This window comes from Leptodactylus fuscus, chromosome 1 (genome assembly GCF_031893055.1).
Source record: "Leptodactylus fuscus isolate aLepFus1 chromosome 1, aLepFus1.hap2, whole genome shotgun sequence".
Lineage (NCBI taxonomy): Eukaryota > Metazoa > Chordata > Amphibia > Anura > Leptodactylidae > Leptodactylus > Leptodactylus fuscus.
The window spans coordinates 248,663,158-248,680,763 of record NC_134265.1 but is presented as its reverse complement, the minus strand read 5'-3'; the positions used below and the strand labels follow the sequence as shown (position 1 = coordinate 248,680,763).

The 17,606-nt window shown below is 39.7% G+C and overlaps 1 protein-coding gene across 1 annotated transcript in view; it reads right to left on the bottom strand.

Moving 5' to 3' along the window:
* The window catches only part of BMPR1B (bone morphogenetic protein receptor type 1B), a 404,403-nt gene that overhangs the window by 158,920 nt on the left and 227,877 nt on the right, over positions 1-17,606 (bottom strand). Inside the window, exon 4 of the mRNA XM_075285697.1 lies at positions 8,048-8,115. The gene's annotated coding sequence lies outside the window, so the exon portion shown is untranslated. The remainder of the gene's footprint in view (positions 1-8,047; positions 8,116-17,606) is intronic.

Sequence of the window (17,606 nt, the reverse complement as noted above, 5' to 3'; positions counted from 1 at the left end):
CCTAATTTGATTCATTTGCAAATAAAATGTTCTAAACCTTGAGAGAACTCATCAGAACTCTATGTCCTGGGTCAATGTAGTTTATTCAGATTGTCAGACTCAATTTGCTAGTAAGACTTTGACACTGCACACAGAACAAGCATTTCGAAATCACTAGACACAACTATTACTGCAAGTGCTGATATATTATCATAGTGATGAGGACAGAGAAAGCACTCTGGATTTATGGCACACACTAGAGATATGCCTCCTTAAACCAAAGAAACTTTAAGAAGTACTCATCTTTTCTAATGCGGCCTCTGAAATTGCTTTTTTGCATTAAAGAATAGGCTATAAATTCTGAAAAATGTCAACAAGTAAGTTTCCAGGTCACGAGTCTAATACAATGAGTCTGTTAATTTAAAGTTGAAGTTTCAGATTTTGGAGTTGGAGGACGAGGTGTGGAATAATTAATATCACTGTTCTACATCACTTGTTTTAGGCACTAAAACTACAGAAAGAGGTGAAAAATGGAGAATGAGGCCACAATATTTCCCCTATTTCCCCAATATGGAACACTATGCAAAGATTTTAGGCAAGTGTATACAAAATGCTTTAGCATTAGAATGCCTTCAAAAATAGAAGTGTTAACAGTTTATTTCTGTAACATAAGAAGTGAATGAGCAAAAGATATATCTAAATCACATTAATATCTGGTGTGACCATCCTTTGGAGGAGGAGCCATGGAAGTGTTGGTATGTCCCCAAAAGATCCTTGATCTTAACGTCCACCAGTCTGTCAGGGAATGCATGAAGAGACTGACAGATTTGAACATGCCTATATCCACAGAAATTCTGTGGTTAGTTCTCCAAGACGTTTGGAACAACCTCCTTGCCAATAGAGATGAGTGAACACTGTTCGGATCAGCCGATCCGAACAGCACGCACCCATAGAAATGAATGGAAGCACCTGTGACGCTGACTTTGCCGGCGGCCGGCCGGCATCACAGGTGGCTTCCATTCATTTCTATGGGTGCGTGCTGTTCGGATCGGCTGATCCGAACAGTGTTCGCTCATCTCTACTTGCCAACAGCCTTCAGAAACTGTATGTAGATGAACCTGGATGAATGGACGCTGCTTTGAAGGCAGAGCGTGTTCACACCAAATGTAAAAAATGAAGGCTGAGGCCCCACATTGCAGAAACACAGCTCTTTTTGTTGCAGATTTTGCTGCAGTTTTTTGTAAATGTAAAAAATGAAGGCTGAGGCCCCACATTGCAGAAACACAGCTTTTTTTGTTGCAGATTTTGCTGCAGTTTTTTGAGCCAAAGTCAGGAGTGAATTGAGCAGAAGGTAGAAATATAAGAATTCCCTATATATTTCCCATTTCTTTTGTAACCATTCTTAGCTTTGGCTTAAAAAAAAGGCAACAAAATCTGGAATAAAAAAAAAGCTGCATGTCTGCAACGAGGAGCCTCAGCCTAACTTTTCAATTTCTTAATTGACAAAAATAAATTATTAAACACTTTTATTTTGAAGGTATTTATAGTTTGCAGTTTTTTTTTCTACACCTACCTAAAACAGAGAGTACTACCTTATTTAGTTATCATTCATTTCAGTTGGATCATGGTAAGCACCTGAGAACAACATGTTGTTCTGTTCTCTCACGTGGATCACCATTTCAAGCACAGACCTTTCTGCATAATTATATATAAATTGGATGAACTGTACCACACATGCTTTCCACACTGGGGATACTTCTATCACTAGCTACTGCTGATTATAAGACAGCTCCTGTCACACAGTTATAAAGAATAAGATCACAGTTCAATTCACCTGGCTTTACACTTTGGTATATTATGTTAGGTTCACAGGTCCACATTGGTACCAGAAAGATGGAGAACTTTTCCGCTTAAAAAACGGTAACCTACAGACACCCATAGACCCCATAGTCTATAATGGTTTCAGTATAAAATTGGTGGAGAGAAAAGTCCTATAGAGACTCCAATGCCTATCCCCTGTCCTCGGTCTCATGGGGACTCATCCCTCATCGCCAGACTGAATGGCTGTTTACAGTAAAGGATGTATTAAGCATGCAGTCCCAAATACACAGTCAGGCAATTTTTAATACTACTATTATCAGATGAAAAATCATCTGCATTTCTCTTTTCTACTTTCCCTGAGGTTTTATCAATCTGTCTCAACAGTACATAATATAACTTAAAGGGCACCTGCCACCAAGAACCTTGATATAGTTTATTACTTTTTATAGAAGATTTGCCTAGATTTACCCCAATGTGCATAAGACACAGCACACTTTAGTTTTACATGACATGGCCACTCACTACAGTACCCAGTATAGAGATGTAAATACAAATGTGCTTGGAATTGTAGTTTATCCTATTCAAGTCAAGGGGCCGGAGTTCAGTTACGCTGCAATACCAGACACAGCCACACTTGTATGGACATTGGTGACCTAGTCACTACAGTGGGAGAGGCTGCCCCTTCATTTGCTAATTGGTATAAATCAGGGGATTAGAACCTAAATAATCATACATTGATGGCATACATTATATTCACACACAGAAACAAAATCTGCATTGAAACTATACTTGTGCAGTTTTTGCTGCATAGTTTGAGACAGATTTGATGCATAGTTTATCCTTTGTAAAAGCAAAATGGAAATACACAGTAAAATATCACCTTTTAAGCAAAGAATAGATCCAGCAATCACTAAAATTTCTGCTAATGTTTGAATGTGGAAATAAAATATTACTTATATTGTACTGTATTTTTTTTTTCAATTTTCCAAATAGAAAATTTGTAGTGCATCCAGTTACTTGTGAACATACCTTTAGCAGTCTTAGGCTAAGGGCCCACACTGCGGAAAATCAGTTTTTTTAGTTGCAGATTTTGCTCCATTTTTTTAGGTCGATGCCAGGAGTGGATTGAGAAGCATGAGGAGAAAAAGTATAACTGCTTCCTTTATTTCCCATTCATTTTTCAGCCACTCCTAGGTTTGGCTCAAAAAAAACACAGCAAAATCTGCAACAAAAAAAGCCTTACTATATAGTATGTATTACTTGTGAATGTTATCAGGAACCTCCTACTAGAACAGTATGCCTCTAAGTTCCCTGCTTATATAGCATGATATAATGCAGGACTACTAATGTCAGTATATAATATAATATAACCGACAATCTAGTTTAAGGGATGTTCGGTATAATTTGAAATCCCTACACTAATCTAAACACCCTCCCCTTTGTACTTTCTAAATAATATTATTAATTTTAAAAATGTGCTCTTCTACACTGCGCGCCGCCGCCTATAATTCACCTGTACTGTGCCTCCACGCATGCGCAGTAGAGGTGTCTTGTTGCTGCTGAGGAGGAGTACGGGATCAGTACAGGAGGAGGGGTTGTCTCGCCAGAAGAAGCATTGAGGGGTAAGTATTTACTATGGGTCGAAGGTCGGGCTGAGTAGATAGATAAGGGTGGGATATTTAGAGAGACAGGGATGGGAGAGAAGAAGAAGGGGGAGTGAGGAAGAATGGGGAGAAAGATAGCAGGTGAGGTTAGTGAGGAAGTTAGATAGCAGGAAGCAGCAGCATGAAAACAAAAGAAGAGGTACCAGTAGCCCCCAGAGACACCCAAAAATCACTCAAAATGCAGATATAGGTATATGGGTGCATTCATTAACACATTAATAACACTAACAGACATTTTTTAATAAAACTTTCTTTGCCCCGAAAACCCCTTTAATTTAGTACATAATATTGTTAATTGATGGGTCTTTCTCTCTTTATCGCTCTCAAAAAATCAAATCAAATAAAAAAAAGCCAACACTCCAAAGTAGTGAAAAAGAACTGATGTGAATTCATCCCATTAACTATATATAGATATATAGTGTTTAAGGCTAAGGCTGGAGCAAAAAAGCACAGCGGCAATGCATCACATTTTTTTCCCATAGCACCTTTCACATAAAGTCCGCAGAGGTTTCCTCTGCAGACATTCTGCTTCCATTATACTATTGGGAAACCGCCGGCATATCCATAGGTATAATTAACATGATGCGTTCCAAAACTGCTAGAATCCCATCCACTTTTCAGTGACTGTAAAACCAAACTGCCATGTTTACACCACATGGACCCATCCTATTCCATTACTATAGTATAATAACTGCTCTTAGAATTGCCTTTCAAAGTATATAAATGTATCAGCAGCACAAACAAAACAACAGACAAATAAAAGATAATTATATATGATGGATTTTGTAATTTTTATCCAAAGAGAAAAGATGGAGCTCTTCCCTGTTACACTTTCTTCTATATACAAAATTGTTGTTGTATTGTTAGTTGGGCTTTATGGCTGAGGCCCCATGTTGCGGAAATGCAGCTTTTTTGTTGCAGATTTTATTGCAGTTTTTTGAGCCATAGCCAAGAATGGCTACAAAAGGACTGGGGAATATATATATATATATATATATATATATATATATATATATATTAAGCTCTTATACTTCTTCCTTCTGCTCAATCCACTTATGACTTTGATTGAAAAAAAAATAAATAAAAAATTAATTCTGCAACAAAAAAGGCTGCATTTCTGCAACGTGGGGCTTTAGCCTATAATAGTCTTTCTTTCAGCTAGAAAAGGTTGAGATTAATATCTTAACTCTGTACCTATGTATTTACCTAAACCAAGCTCCCTCCACATTACCAAGAAACATATCCCACCAGCTCCCACAAGCTATTCCCAAATGCTTATGAAGAGGCTAGAATGGATCATAACATTGTCTGAGGAATCAGAATAGCCCCTTCTTGAGCTGTGTGTCTGACAATCTTACTAAAAGGGGTTTGGCCACTTTCAGACCAATATTGAGAGACCGACATTATTGTTTGTTAATATAAAATTGTACAATTTTCCAACATATGTTATGTATTAATTCCTCACAGTTTTCTAGATCTCTGTTGCTGTCATTCATTCTGCTAAAGCCCAGTGGATCTTAATCAGTCCATGGTCATGTGTTATACAGTCCATTGTCATGTGTTATACAGTCCATGGTCATGTGTTATACAGTCCATGGTCATGTGTTATACAGTCCATGGTCATGTGTTATACAGTCCATGGTCATGTGTTATACAGTCCATGGTCATGTGTTATACAGTCCATGGTCATGTGTTATACAGTCCATGGTCATGTGTTATACAGTCCATGGTCATGTGTTATACAGCCCATGGTCATGTGTTATACAGCCCATGGTCATGTGTTATACAGTCCATTGTCATGTGTTATACAGCCCATGGTCATGTGTTATACAGTCCATGGTCATGTGTTATACAGCCCATGGTCATGTGTTATACAGCCCATGGTCATGTGTTATACAGTCCATTGTCATGTGTTATACAGCCCATGGTCATGTGTTATACAGTCCATTGTCATGTGTTATACAGCCCATGGTCATGTGTTATACAGTCCATGGTCATGTGTTATACAGCCCATGGTCATGTGTTATACAGCCCATGGTCATGTGTTATACAGTCCATTGTCATGTGTTATACAGCCCATGGTCATGTGTTATACAGTCCATGGTCATGTGATGGACACACAGGTGCACAGCTCGTTACTAGGCAGATGTCTGATTAATGTGCTGTGACTGCAACGAGCTGTGCACCTGTGTGCTCATCACATGACCATGGACTGATTTTTTTTTTATCAACTGGAAGTAAGCAGAAAGGATGAAAGATGGCAAAGATCTAGAAAACTGTGAGGAATTGATACAGAAAGTATATTGGACAATTGGACAACTTTTTATTATACAAATAATATGATTTGTCTCTCGGTATTGGTCTGAAAGTGGTCAGCCCTCTTAACTTTGAAGGTAAACTAAGGGAGCCTTCACATGGAGTATACGCTCCGCTCATTCTGAATGTAAAAGTTGTTCAGAATGAGCACGTAAAAACCAGCTCCCATTGACTTGAATGGGTGCCGGCATATGCGCGTATCACATTGAAAGCAACAGGGAAAAAAAGCCTCCCATTGATTTCAATGGGTAGCGCTCATATGCCGGCACCCACTCAAGTCAATGGGAGCTGGTTTTTACGCCCTCATTCTGAACAACTCTTATGTTCAGAATGATCGGAGCGTATACTCCATGTGAAGGCTCCCTAATTCTTATATTGAATATTCTCAATTTAACTTTCCCAGCAACACATAATAAAAGTGGGGAGCAAAGAACAATGCAACAAATGTCCAGAAAAATACATAAAGCCATTAACACATGAACATTTTCTCAATATTCCCAACACTAAACCATATTCAAGATATACTCAAAAAGTCAATTAAATCCACAACATAAACAAAGCCACTTTACACAACTGCCTATACCTCAGATATTCCCCCAGGTGCCATCACTAGAACCTCAAACCAACCTCATGATCCCAGTATAAACATACCCAAGCCCAGCAGTAATATCATTAATCTCCAGGGAAATACAGTATAACTTTATGGGACAAAAGATTCTTGCATTGTTTAAAATGAGGAAACAATCAATATGTGACATAACACTATGGAGTTTATGCAAGGATTCTTAAGTTTATGTCACCCATCATATCAGTGCAGAAGAAAGGAAGGATCTATCAGCATTATGGTAATAAAGTTAATGTGAAAATGTCCCTAAAAGTTACAAGACATTACATCTGTACTGAGCCAGGTAAAGAGTATGTCTATAATGCTGTGTTTCTGCAAAGCTTGCATCTCGGTGAGCCTTGGTATGACATACATACAGGTCATATTCAATGTATAGCTCTCTTGTGTTAGTGTTAACCTTAAGCTTATATTACAGCATGGGTGGGAGTACACAAACACAGGGGCTAATGATGTCTGAAACATTAATGTCCATTGGAATCCGTTCAAATTTATTTTATGTAATGGAAAGAAAAATACCCTGGAAAAAAGCATTTGTTGAGTGCTCTCTTTATGGCTTCTGATAGTTTAGGAAAATTGCCATCATTATTAAATGGGATGTAAAAAGTTGGGCAGGTAGGTCAGCTACACACTCACATCATCTTGGAGATGCTCAGTATAGATACTATGCATCATAATCATAAACATATCATATTTCATCACCTGGGAGCTCATATAAGGGCCATTGGACAGAAAGCAAAGAATCCAAGATACTTAGGAGGGGAAGAGATAGACAGACAGACAGACAGACAGACAGACAGACAGACAGACAGACAGACAGACAGACAGATAGATAGATAGATAGATAGATAGATAGATAGATAGATAGATAGATAGATAGATAATAGATAGATAGTCCCAGAAGATTTTAGGTAGGTTCCAAGCTGATGGTTACAGTAAAAAGGATGTATAGTTACCTGCAAATATCAGTAGGATTATTTAACAATAATCTAAATTGGATAGCTTCTCAAAAGTACATGGGATTACCCCAGAAAAATTAACAGTGATAACATTAGTTCTTTAATGTGACTGGAACATAATACCATTTATGTAAGAAAATTTCATATAGACACAAATGCAGAAAAAAAATAAAATACTAAGAAGTAAAATAATCAAGAATTCTATAAACGAAACATGACTGCCAGTGTATTAATACAATTACTACTACTAATAATAATAGTCGTAAATAACATGAGATTTTAGTAATAATAGTTATATTGCTAGCAGTTACAGTAAGCAAGGTAACAATAGCATTATACAATATACTGCAGGTAAAGTATATACGATTATTACAGACATTACATTCATTCACTATTGATGCAGCATAAAAATGTCCTGAATAGTGTCTCCTGAATATTGTGTGCAGCTGCTGTACAGTATTTTACATCATGTGAATTGGTGTAAAGGCATGTAGCCGGAGTATCGAAAGAGTTAAGTGAAGCACATAAAATACATAAAAGTGAACTGACACAGGGGAAGCCATGTGTGTAACCCTGGGTAAGATTAGTGAAACATTTGTACTGAATGTGGCACCTGCTTGTTTTTCACACAGTATACAGATCGGATATAACCATATTTATATATACAGTATATATACTGTACTTACCCTGTCTCACTGTTCACTTTTCATTGCTTCCAGAATGTTGTGACTTAAAGAAGGAAACCTGACGATGGCTGAAATAAAAAAAAAAAAATGAGAATGGCTTGAGCCCCTTCTGTTGCAGATTTCTTCACTGCCCCTTGCTGTTCTGTACAGTGTGATCCTCCGAAGCTGCAGTGTGGCGGTCTATAAATATTGACCCTAACACTTGCTCAGTACTTTACTTGCTCATGGAACAGGTCTGTGTTACCGTACACCATGGTAATACTCAGATGAAGTTCTCAGCTGCTCAGACAAAGCAGTGGATTGGCTCACTACTCTCCAACAGAGTGCCTGCCTGGAAATACCATTTCACTGCCAGCTATACAGATGCTGTATGCCTTTCCAGGGGCCCAAATCAGGCGAAGAAATGAAACATACGTGCTCACCTTTTGAAGGAAACACTTGAACTACTGCTCGGTGCAGATCTAACATGCATAGAGTTCCATATGTCAGACCCTAATTAAATACGACTATACTGCCTCCCACACTGCTAAAAAAGCACAGTTTTTGGAGGGTGGCAGCAATTGATCTCTGCTGCTATGCTTTTGGTACCCATGCAGAGATGCAGGAGGGTTTAGGGTGGCTGGGCAACCTGCCCACTGGAGGTAGTATTCCAGATTTTGGTTTTAAATAAAATTGAAGGCTTAGACTTGTACTTTCCAGCATATGCTCTATAAACTGTATATAATGCCAGTACAAAAAGGCAACTGACTGGCTGCACTTCTGTAACAGGTGGCATGAGGTGTGGCATTGCTTTTCATTTTGCCAAAATACAGCACTTCCTATGGAACTACTTTGAGAATATAAGAATGTATTCATATCTACAAACTGATAACTTTTATACTTGATTATTTGGCAGCACAAATATACAGAATTCAGTGGAAATCCTGCAAACTGCATATACAGTAAATATAAGTTAGCACAGAGAGCACAAATTATATGTCAGGATAATTCTCAACTCGTATTACTGGATAAAGTCAATCATAAGTATTATTATAATATAAAAATTAATATTTATTGCAATACTTCCTGTCACTTCTTTTTGAGAAAAAACACCCAAAATTGTATTAAAGTTGTCTTCTAAGTAAGTAAAAAGATAGGCAGCATAGATAATATGTAGTGGAACTGAAACCTCCCCACAGGAAGTGTAATCTTGGGGTAGTCTTCTTACAATGGTGGTCTCACTGTAGTAGAACAGATAGATATATAGATATATACATATCCAAATGTAAGTATGCAAGCAGACAAACCTCATGCATATTTGTGAGCGTTTATATGTGAACATACATTCTTAAGAACATGTTAAATGCCAAGTTCTATAATCTGTGTGATATGTGATTTCTTCAGCCAACAGGTGCAGCAATAATTCCTTCTCAAATACATCTCTTCAGTATTTTCATGACCTACAGCAATCTCTCAAGTACATTGGCACAAGCAAATAACATTGATGGTACTTATCAAATTTCTATAATTGACACTCCACTATTAATAAATGATTGTTCTCTACATCCACTGTTGTCAATTTTGGCTTAAAGAGGTTGTCTCTTTCGATGGAGGACTATGTTATGCTTAATTTTCCAAGTAGTGGGGCTGGAGGGCAATACAATAGTTATTGTCTAATTTCTCCACAGTTTACAGCTGATCGGAGCTGTTTTAACACATTGGTGGGCACCCCACTGCTACCACCACTTAGGCATATCTGACCCACACAAGTCATATTTGCTCCCTCAGCGGCCCCCACATAGTATAATGTCCCACTGCAATGGCCCTTGAGACATTATATTCTAATGTCCCCCTCCTGTTGCTCTCTCAGAATAATGTCACTCTCCAGTTGCCCTTGCAGAATAAAGTCCCTCTGCTGGAGTGCCTATAGTATAATTTCCCCTCCTGGTTGCTTCCAAAGTTTCATGACTCCTTTTAGGTTACCCCCATCCCCAGTTTCATGTCCCCCTCCAGGATGCCCTCATAGTGTCATGTCCCTTTCCAGGTTGCCCACACTATTTTATGTCCCCTTCCAGGTCACCCTCATAGTTTCATGTGTTCCTCCAGTTGCCCCCACAGTATATATCAAACAGGAGGATGCAGTTGAAGTCTGGACATACTGGGGTGTCCTGGATCTAGTGCCTGGAATAACAGTATAAAACTCTGAATGGTGGATTGTCCAGGGCCAACTCTAGCTTTTCTGCTGCTTGAGGTGAATATTGAAATGACACCCCTGCTTTGAAATTACAAAAAGCACAAAACTCAGCACTGAAGTCATTCAACTGAGATACCTCACTGAGCCCCCTGCACATGAGCAGTGATTGAATGGATATACAGCCAGCTTCAGTGCTCAGCTTAAAGGGGTTGTTCAGGAACTGGGGCAGGTGTAACATAAAAAAAAATCATAATCACATGTTCCTGGAACTTCAGTGTCCGCTGCCATAGCCCATACAATTATGCGCCTTACCTCAGTCTTTGAAAACCAGAGTTTCCAGGGACAGAAGCCCAGAAAACAACCATATGGGCTGCCAAGATCAGAACACCAGGGATAGATATTTTTTTTAATGTTACATTTGCCCTGGACCCTCCAGAGTTTGCCGGAAAACACTTCTAAGAATAATGTCCTATAGAGCACACAGTGTTATGTCCCATAGTGGCCCACTTCACACAGTACAATGTCCTACAGCAGCCCTCCACATAGCATAATGCTCCATAGTGGTTCCTCCACACAGTATAACGTCCCATAGTGGTCACTAAGAACTTTTCAAAATTTAATAATAGCAGTTCTGTTACGAATGTGTTTGGTCCGAAGTAAACCGCTGGGCGAATAATTTGTGAGGTTTGCCCAACAAGATGCAGATGGCAGATGAAGCCTTGGACTGTCCCGCTGTCCCAAGGGGTCCATGGCTACCATAATGCCCAGTGCAAGTGCACTATTTGCTCTATGGTTTAAGAGGCCCTGTAGCTGATCACAGAAGTCTCAGCAACAAGAAAACCAATGATCAGCTTATTGTTTCGATACTTTCTAAGAGGAGGAGATTCTAGAAAAAAAATTAAATAAAAGGAATTTGTAGTTATTTAAAACAACTAGACTACATGTATCAATGTATCCAACATCATCAAATGTGTCCAAGCACCCTGATAAAACTTTTGCCATTTTTTTCACTTGCATTTTAATGTTGTTAGAAAGTAGCATAGATAGATTATAGATCCTCATATTCACTGCCTTGGTCAAAAAATTACTTATGTATATTACAGTAACAAAGAAAAAACGTCAATAAATGTATTTTAGAAGGTTGGAGGAGAGGTGCAGGGGGGGCCTTATATTTCAAATATTCATTTATCCTGGACAACCCCTTTAAGGACTTGTGATCCTTATAAGTTTTAACCAAACTATTGCTTGCAACATATTTCCATGCACTTACATGAATACAGTCAGTGTGGCTGAGCTGAGTTGGTTGCTTATACAAGTGTAGAGTTGAATTAAATCTTTGACCTAACCTGCCATCACTCCATAAAATCTGAAGGCCTGTCATCATAGCTCTAACATGAACATTTTTTTATCATCTCATATGTTACACACCTGCAACTATCTGCGGTCTACTTAGTGACAGCAAGAAGAGAAAGTGATCCCAGACATATGCGCCGCACCACCGCTGTGTTGTGTAACTTAAGCTCCAGCATAAACACTATTTTTAGTATTAGCCATGTAATCTCCTGATAACTTTCAAGAGCTCAACTTGTCTCACTTTCATTTAGACTATTGAACAATTTTATATACAAATATAGGTACATACAGAACAGTATATATGCAATATATATTGTTCTGCAAATATATGGTAAACATAGATAAGACAGTGTAGTAGTTTTACTCTTGTCAGGCCTTCCTGCTACTCCCCCTTTCTCCGCACTCAGTTTACAGGCAATTCTCCTCTATACCAAAAAACTAAAACAGATTGGTTATTACATCGGCACTTTCTGACATCATTTTGAAAGGCTGGTTGCTTAGGTAGTATTGTACTGACCCACAGGAATACTACCTGGGGTAAAATGTGTTTTTTTCCTTGAATTAATTTTGCTTGATGAAGTTTTTTTTTTTAATGTTTTATGGTGTTTTGCACTTTCCAGGGCCCCAAGGGCCAGAAACGCCGCAATTTACCGGCGTTTTACAGTAACTGAAAAGTGTATGGGATTCATGTAAATCCCATGTCCACTTTGCGTTTAAAACCGTGGCTTTCCCATAGATATAATTGCAACAGAAAGTCCGTGGAGGAAAACTCCGTAAACTTTCGGTTCAACGTGCTGCAGGAAGAATGCAATGCGTTTCCACTGCGGTTTATCCCGCAGCACTTTAGCAATGGCGCCCTAGCCTTAAAGGGGCTCTATCAACAAAATCATTCTGCTAGAGCCCCACATATGCGTGAATAGCCTTTAAAAAGGATATTCAGGCACCGTAAAAGTTATATTAAACTACCCCCCCCCCCGTTTTAAAATAATAACCTAAAAAAGAATGTGCTCTACTTACGGATCGTGCACGCTGGGCGGGCATTCAGGGTGTGTCTTCATCTTCGTCCACGCCTCTTCTTCCTCCGATGTCCTCCGGTCCCGTCTTCCTCCAGCGCTCAGGAACGGACAGTGATAGCCTGGGCGCATGCGCAGTAGCTGTAGTAGAAGCCGCAAGCTACTGCGCATGCGCCCAGGCCGTTTTTTCATATCAGTGTCCGCGAGCGAGCGCCGGAGGAGGACGGGACCCGAAGACATCAGAAGAAGAAGAGGCGGGGAGGAAGATGAAGACACACCCTGAATGCCCGCCCAGCGTGCACGTTCAGTAAGTAGAGCACATTCTTTTTTAGGTTATTATTTTAAAACTGGGGGGTAGTTTAATATAACATTTACGGTGCCTGAATAGCCTTTTTAAAGGCTATTCACACATATGTGGGGCTCTATCAGCATGATTTTGCTGATAGAGCCCCTTTAAGTTCGCTTCAAAATCCTGACCAAAAAAAAAAACGGCTCCCATTGAAATTACCGTATTTTTCGGACTATAAGACGCACTTTTTTCCCCAAAATTTTTGGGGAAAAGAAGGGTGCGTCTTATAGTCTGAAGGTGGCGCCTGGCATTGGCATCCGCTGTAATAGAGAGGCGGAAGCCGGCAAGTGATAGACGCCGGGGCCTGAGACATCGCTGCGCTCCTCTGCTCTGCCCTGCTGGCTTCATGCAGGGCAGAGGATCGTAGCGATGTCTCAGGCCCCAGCGTCTATCCCTCCCTGGCATCCGCCTCTCTAGTACAGCGGATGCCGGGTCAGTATCCGTGGCCCCTTCTCCCCCGGGGCCGGTCCCCACCGGCCCCGTACCTGTGAAGTTGCAGGCCGGCTCCTGCGCGGCGTTATCGCAGGAGCCGACCTGTTCGGGTGACAGCCGGGAGCCTAATGAGGCTCCCGGGCCTGTCACTGCTATATATTAGTATTGCGGCTGGGTCTATGACCAGCCGCCGTAATACTAATATATAGAATGTCCCATAGACGGCAATACAGTTGTATTGCCGTCTATGGGACTTGCGATCAAGCTTTAAAAATATGAAATAAATAAAAGTTCTAAATCACCTCCTGTTTTTTTTCAATACAAGGTGATCTAAGCAATAGATATCCCCCAAAATGGTATAACTAAAAAGTACAGCTGGCCCCGCAAAAAATACGCTCTATGCGTCCCCGTACAGCTGCAGGGTCACCTGTCAAAGTGGCCTTGCAGCTGTTGCAAAACTACAACTCCCATATATTAAATATTTTACCAGTTTTTGCTTCAAAATTTTTTTTCCCTATTTTCCTCCTCTAAAACCTAGGTGCGTCTTATAGTACGAAAAATACGGTAATGGGAGCCAGTCAGTTCTTTTTTCCGGGAGCGACATGCTCATTCTTCAGGCAGATGCCGCGGCCGGTTCAGCCTCAGACGTCCACCTGAAGACATTAAAGGGGTTGGCCACTTTCAGACCAATATTGACAAACGAATGTACAATAAAAAGATATACAATTTTCCTAGGTATCTAGGTATGGGGGACCAGCAACACTAGCAACCTCACTTTTCCTTATACTAATAAATTGTAGCTCTTTATTTCTTGTCTTGCAATGAGAGGTGAGACATACAGCAACTTAAAGAGAGTCTATCATTCAAAAATAATTTTTCACTAACCCCATGTTGGAATAGCCTTTATAAAGGCTATTCTAGTCATACCTTTATTTTTCTTATGCAAGCAGCAGTTTCTGCATAAAATTGCTTTTTGCTGTTTTGCTAATGAACCTCACGGAGCACAGGGGGCATTCCCCCTGTACTCTGAAACACAGCCACGTCATACCCTTGAGAGTGTTCATTCCCTCATCCTGGCCATTTTCTTTATGCCCCCATTAACGATGAGCTATCACAGTCTGCCTCCTCTGCTGATGACACAGCAAAGAGGAGGCAGACCATGAGAGAACAACATTGAAGAGGGAGTGAAAAAGACGGCCAGGAGGAGGGAATGAACATTCTCAAGGGTCTGATGCTGCTGCGCTCAGAACACAGGGTGAATCAGTTATGCGAGAGAACTCATTTGCATACCGAAGAGAACCGGGATTTCAACCAAACGGTGGCGCAGAGAAGACATCTAAAGGTAGGAGAAGAATAGCCTTTCTTAAGGCTATTCCTACGTGTTGTCAAGAAAAAAAGGCATTTTAATGGTAGAATCCCTTTAAACAAATCTCTACAAAGCATTATTGCATCATTTATTGGCAGATCTTTTTAGTAAAGTACATTGAGGGATCACTGGAATGGTGCTATTCAGGTCAGTGAAAGCTTAGGGGCATTAAGAGCTCCATAACTATTTTCAGCTTTTGCCTACAGTTCAGCAAAACATGAACCCCATTTCCACTAATCGAGTTACATGAGGTGGACCAACACAAAAATAACTCAATAACACATACGTTTTATATATCAGCATTGTGTTTTCCAACTCTATACTACCAACAATCTTATTTTGGTTATGCTACAAATCAGTAGCCAGGGACTCTATAGCCACAGTGTGCTCCTACAGGTCACCTACAACATCAACAACTGTAAATACTGCCAGATGATACCTTGGTTCACTTAAACTATACAGCATTGTTCTTTTTCTTTGTATTTTGCTACAGTATAGCTGATGTTCTCCTACATCGCGTAGGTTTCAGCTGGAGGCCTGGCTAGTACAATAATAAATAAATCCCTCATGATTAAATCTGAAACCCAAGTATATTTGATGAAATGGTATTTATATTCTATTTCCTTGCATTGGCAGTATGGGTGTGTTACTGAAACAGGTTCATTTTGTCTGGTCAGACTTCTGCCAGCTACATAAATTGCTCCCTTCCAGTCCCTTCATGGAATTCATCACTACCAGTCTGACATATGGAAAAGAACAGATCACCTTAGAAGCCAAAGACAGAGGTTCATATTTTTAGGTAGAAAATTAGACTTAGCTTGGCATGTTCCCCTGAATCTGGAAAAAGATGACATTCCAGGGGTAGAAAAAAATGCAGGATAAAGGTTTCAATGCTGAAAACAAAAGGAAGGAGAAATTCCCGTTCTTGTACCCAACAGATGTAATTCATTACATTAATAATAGGAGGTATTGTGGTCCACAGGACCCAAACGTCTGGCAGTAATTTAACTACTTACTGCTGTATTATCAAAGCATTTTCCAAATCTTACAAAAAATAAAGGCTAAATATGTTTAAAAAAATTTCTTTATACTATTATCACATTTGTTTCAATTCTGAAACTTGGCAAATGTATTTCTTATTTTACATTGAGCCGGGTTATTAAAACAATATGAGAAGCCACGATTGAGAAACAGAAGAAAAGGCAATTACTAACAAAATGTTAGCTGAAATCTGATGAAGGTTTATATTCAATAGAACATGATGCTTCCAACCTGAAAGCTACCTATGTCAGTGCTAGAATGGTATTTTTCCCAAAATTTTAAGGATTTAAAGATTTAATTAAAAACATTATTAGGCCTAATGAAAGCCCAACAAAGGCACTTAAAATGAATAGAAAGATTTACACAGAAAGTCTTATATGTACATTAATGCAGTAACAAAAACACGTCTCTTAGAATTTTATGTTACAATCAGCCTCTGCCCATGACTTCGTCTGCATGTCGATGATCTGCTTATATTCAGCAAATAACTGCAGTCAATGGTTTGCCTGTTCCGGAGTTTTGGCAGCTCTCAAGCTGTCCTGCTGCTGAACTTGTTCCTTGTGCTGTGCCTGCGATTGTTCTGGCATCTCAGCAGCTCACTGAGACGCCATATAATGAGCGTGTTGTTGGCATTGATAATTCGCCTGCTCTGGCGTTTTGGCAGCTGTCAAGCTGGGCTGCCACGGAACTTGCTCCTTGCGCTGTGCCCGTGATTGTTCTGGCTTCTCAGCAGCTCGCTGGGACGCCATATAATGAGCGTGTTGTTAGCATCGATGATCCATCTGAGCTCTGCTTGAGGAGAACTGTGTTGACTTCTGGCTACCTTCATAGCTCTCATTGTTTTAGAATTTTGTGACAAATTACAATTTCTTTTTGCCGGAATATTTAAAATTAGCAAACTGCCAATTTGGATTAAAGGTGTTTTCCCATCCAGTGTGTCAGCACTCTGCCTGTGTGTCAGCACCATGCTTGCACACAATGGACTGAGGGTTAGCTGTGTGTTTACATAGAGAGATGACAGACCAGGCTTTATCAGCAATCTCCAGCTAACTGAGATAAGGCTTCAGCCACGAGCAGTTTAATATAGTATATCTACATAAATTCATAACAGTCGTGAAGCCATGTCATTTACCAGGATAAAAAGTAGCCTATGTGTTAATTGAGGTTACGAACTATCTATGTGCCAAATTTCATTCAAACCCAGTCAGCCGTTTTTGTGTGATTGAGTAACAAACACATAAACATCAAAACACAAACTTTCACATATTAGTAGGATCGGTGTTCAATCATGGTAAGAAACACATGTAGCATAGTGGTATAAACTTTAATGGTAGTACAAAGCAATATGGAACCCCCAAAACAGGGTTATTCATGAAAAAATGAACATCCGATGTTTAGCTAGCTTGTCATAGCCTGCTGCCTCATAAGTAGGCAACTGCAAACATGTAACAGCAAAGTGTCATTGTACCAATATACAATTCACCAACATCAGAATGTTGACAGTTTCTGTGTAGGACAAAAACATATTTACAGGGGGATTTTAGTGCTCACAATTTATAAAAAGGAAAGTAGTCAAAAAGTTACAAAAAAAAACTATATTGGGTAGTTTATAGAGATGAGCCACCAGCGTTCGATCGACTACATGTTCAATCGGATATCAAACTCACAAAAAATTTGATTCCCCTGCCACCTTCCCTGGTGCTTTTTTTGCACCAATAACTGCGCAGGGCAGGTGGAATAGGAACTACGACAACGGAGGCATCGAAAAAAAATCTGAAAAAGTAATTGGCTGGCTAATTCAGGTGACCTCCAATTTATACGACGAGTGGATT